Here is a 4,524-nt window from a genome sequence, read left to right on the forward strand (position 1 = left end):
ACATGTTCACTCCCAGGTTTTTCAATTACATCATTGAAAGTATGGGTGGGATCACACATTACATCTAGATCATGTTAAAGCACTTAAAACTTGAATGATCATAGGTTAAATCATGTTAACAAGTGCTAAGTACCCTGTAGGCATCTTACAAATTATAGCAGTTGAGGCAAGAATTATCTTTAAGTTGTCCTGGGCAGCTCAATATATCTTAACTTCTAAATGTTCCATGGAGATTGTAGCAGGGCACTAAGGTGCCTGCTACTTGGAAAGAGGGAGTAGTGGCTCCGGTGCCAGTTGCTAGGGGCAACTGGAGGGAGTTAAGGGCACGCACCTGTTTGGTCAGCTGAACAGAAGGGGCAGCGCCTGGCTCAGACATAAATCGCAGGCCAAAGCCCAGAGAGGGAGACAGCCTGCAGCCAAGGAGGAAGGAGCTCGGCCCTAAATGTGTGAAAAGGAAAAGGCCTGGATGTGCGAGCAGCTAGTGACATGGGTGAGAGATGGAACACCTGTGGAGTGGTTCAGAGGACATTTTAGCCATGAGGCATAGATTTGTGTTATAGCCGAGGGGCTTGTGTTTTGGTTGTTGTTACACCAGAGGTTTGGGCGAGGCTATAAGGGAGGAGGCCTCATAGGGGAACCACGTTAGAGTGTGGACCCTAGCCCGAGAGAGTGGGCAGCACTGCTGAGAAGCCCCGAGAGAGTGGGCAGCACTGCTGAGAAGCCCCAAGAGGGTGGGCAGCACTGCTGAGAAGCCAGAAATGGTGCAGCGGAGGGAGTGTGCCTCCCAGACTGCCAGAAAGGACAGTGCAGGGAGGGCATTGACCCTGAGCAACCACAAGGGAGCAGCAGAGGGGGAGGTGTCATCCCCAAGTGCCAAGGCCAAGGCGCAGTATTGGGAGAGTACCCCAGAAGGCAGAACAAAGAAGGTCATGGAGAACCTGAGTGCTAGTGAGGCTCGGGGTGAGCAAGAAGCCCCAGACAGTGGGCAGCGAGAAGCCCCAGAGAGAGAGGGGCAGCGACGGATGTTGAGCCCCGCGAGGTGCAGCATGAGGTGGGACTCCAGAGAGCCCGAGTGAGATGAGACTGTGAAGGGACAGAGCGTCAACAGGACGCAGAGTGAGGCAGGGCTGTAGAGCACCCAAGTACCAGGGAGACCGAGGTAGGTCCGGCACATGGCAGGAAAACCATAGTCAAAGGAACAAAGGGCAGCATCCCTACAATAAATACATAACATCAAAGACTTGGCAGGCAACATTGCAAGGGCACTTAGAGAACGCTTGGCACAGTACAAAAGGCGGTCCCTAGGAGAGTGCACAGTGACCCTAGGACTCCATTTTGCTACAGAGATAAAATGACCTTTTGAGATTCTCCAGTATCCCAGGAGTCACCATTCCCAGGTGGACCAGCTGTTCTCCTGGACTCTGATGTCTCCATGATGATATGTCTGACAGCAGAGCTGTGGCAGGTGAATGAGGAAAGGAGGGAAGCGGGGAGGCCCCAGGGGAGCTGCCAAGTCTCAGCAAGGCCCAGCAGGATATGCAGACAAAGTGTGGGAGGGGGAACACAGTGCAGGGAGCTGCTGGGCTGCAGGTGAGGCCAGTTGGATATACACATAAACACACCCACCCAGCAAACATAAACCCCCAGCATATGGATACTCCTGCATGCATGCTCACACACATCCTTGGCACATGCACACCCCCCCCAGTATGCACACACATGCACACATTGCCAGTACACACATCCCTCCAGCAGTCTCCTGTAGCATGTGGGCCCCCACCCCATATACACATACATAAAGACACTCTCCAGCAGGAAAACTCCCAAGCAAATCCTCACAACACACACACACAGAGAACACAAGCACAACCCGCCCCCCCAGCACATGCACATACACACAGGCATAGCCCCCAGCAAGCTCCACTCCAGCTAACACATACACACACACATGCATGCACTCATGCACACACATCCCCGTGTTATCCAGATTACAGGTAACCTTCTGGGTAGGCTACTGATAAGAGGCAGAAACTGATCTACAGCCCAACATTTTATTTGCCTGCACTTTAACACATTGTAATAGGGTGAGGATTAACCCTGTTCCTAAGGGGAGGTTGAAGGGGCTTGGTAGGTGAGCAGTAAAGAGAACACGGGTCAAAGATGGGGCAAGGGCAATTACAAGGTTCAGTTCAGGTGGTAGCACACTGGAAAACTATTAGAATTGCATGATTGACCTGGTGGTTGGTGACACCTAAAAGGACTAGGTGGGCAGCTGTTCCTTATTCCCTGGGGCACCACGAGAGACAGAGAGGAATGGCAAGGGAATCCAGTGCAGAGAAAGAGATGGCAGAGAAACTGATGAAAGGAGGAACACCAGAGTCGGGCTCAGCATGTGAGGATATAGCCACAGTGAGACCCACTCAGAAAGAGGTGAGGAAAGAAGAGGTACTTACCTTCATAGAGGCCAACAGTCAGGATGATCCCTGGAGGAGGGACATAGTGACAACCAGTGGAGAAAAGAAAGTTATTAAGGAGGTGACCTACAGGCAGGGAGCCTAAGGGAATGAGGAAGGAGCATGGATGTTGGCTGGTCTGTTATCTAGCTGCCTGTAGACATTTACAGGGAGCACCGTGATAAATCAAATAACTTTTACTTTCTGTGTGGGGTGATTGACTAACCTACATCTCACCGGGGAATTTACTTTCTCTTTTTTCCATCAAATCAAGGTGTGGCAGAATAGTCCCCAGGGAGACAATTCATTGTTCACTCAGAACCTCACAACACACATAAAAACAAACATTTACCCCAAAGTCTGTGTGGGTACCCATGCCAACACAACATAGATTATTACCTATACTGGCTGGGGAAACTCAAGAAGTGGGAGGAGGGTAGCATGCAGGTTGACAATTCTTCTTGAATTTGCTGAGTTCTGCAAATTTCCTTCCAGCCTGTGCCCAATATTTATAGATGTCTGCTTCTAATATGTTTATAAATGATCTCTGATTGGTTTTATATGCATTTCTTTGTTTCACTTTTGGAACTGAACTGAACCAGATCTCTTGTGGGCTTGGAAGTTGTCTTAATTGGAATTTATGTCCCTGGGTAAGTAAAAGGGAGGGGTTTTTTTAAATCTCATTTCCTTCCCCATTGTGGAATGCTGTTCAACATTGGTCTTTTTCTTTTTTACCTTACTTTATGGTCTTCTCTGACAAGGCTGTTTTGTTTTGACAAATTTTCTAAGCATCTTAACAAAAATATATCTAGTATAGAAAAATAACATCTAATACATCAATCACTACTAATAATATTTTAAGATAAAGCTATGATACACTGTGTTTGGATTATTTATTATATGTCTCCTTTATAATGTCTCCTTTTAGGCTTTGTGCTTTGTTTAATTGTGTTTAGTTACACATATGGATGGCTTCTTTACTGACCAAGCTAGTTGTCACATCTGCAAAGGTTCATGCTACAGTCACTCAGAAACAGACTTTGGGGCCTTCTACTTAGCCATACTTCTGCAGCTGGGCCTGGGCCCCTTGAAAATGGCCAAAGCTGGCAACAACAGCCCAAGACTTGAGTTTGTCTGCTCTCGCCCTCAGGGGATTTAGGTGGAAGCAGCAGCTGGCAGAGAGCCATCCCTGAGTATGTGGGTCCTGGTAGAATAAAGGGAGTGTGAGCATGCATGCACCCTGAGGCTATGCATAGATCTGTATGTGTATTGAGGTATGGGGGTGGGGGGCGGGGCGTGTTACTGCTAGAAAGCCAGGAAAGCAGGGTAGGCATGGAGCAGACTAGCCACACACTTGCTCACCAACCTTCTTCTAGTGGCAGGTTATATCTGTGAGTGTTACAGAGGGTTTTAACCCCAAATGTGTAACTGTTCACAGCATGTGCAAATGTTAACAGTTACCTAACATTCCTTTAAGCTGGCATGTGCTGCTTGTAACATGTAAGCATACCCTATCATCAGTGTAAAAGGTAGTGAAGAGTCTTATGTTTGTAAGACCATTTTGTTTCTAAAGACTTTTTCCTCTAAGTTGTCAAATTTGCAGCCAGATAGTATTAGGAGTCACTTTTTCTATAATCTGTTTACAAAATAGGTGAGGGTTTGTTTCTTTGTCCAGGCCTTCATGAATGATGGAAACTAGGTTGTAAACACTTTGAGGAAGGAACTTGTCTTCACTTTGTCTTTTCATAGTATGCAGCACACCAGAACTCCTATTTTTATTATGACTATAGGCTGGAGTAATAGCTGAAATGGAGTAACACCTGAATGCATACATTCTGTAATATGTTCACTGGCTGCAGACAGAATTCACAAAACTCTGTTTTGGGTAGGTATTCACTAAAAGACTGTGCAGCTATGACACTGAGATTAAGGAGCACTCCTTGTACTTTTTAAATCCATGATTATTAAATGGCTTTAGCCTTCAATGCAGAAGCAGCCTAAAGCCCTTTCCTGAATTATTCCATTTTATAGTAAAATGAATTAGAAGACATAATTATTTCTCAGGCACTAA

At 46.8% G+C, this 4,524-nt stretch overlaps 1 long non-coding RNA gene across 1 annotated transcript in view; it reads left to right on the forward strand.

Moving 5' to 3' along the window:
- The first annotated feature begins 2,909 nt into the window (after window positions 1-2,909).
- LOC109305395 overlaps window positions 2,910-4,524 on the forward strand; it is a 16,618-nt gene continuing 15,003 nt past the window's right edge. Inside the window, exon 1 of the long non-coding RNA XR_002099618.1 lies at window positions 2,910-2,985. This is a non-coding gene — a long non-coding RNA (uncharacterized LOC109305395). The remainder of the gene's footprint in view (window positions 2,986-4,524) is intronic.

The sequence above is a fragment of the Gavialis gangeticus genome, unplaced genomic scaffold (assembly GCF_001723915.1).
Source record: "Gavialis gangeticus isolate Ggan-Ray unplaced genomic scaffold, GavGan_comp1, whole genome shotgun sequence".
Lineage (NCBI taxonomy): Eukaryota > Metazoa > Chordata > Crocodylia > Gavialidae > Gavialis > Gavialis gangeticus.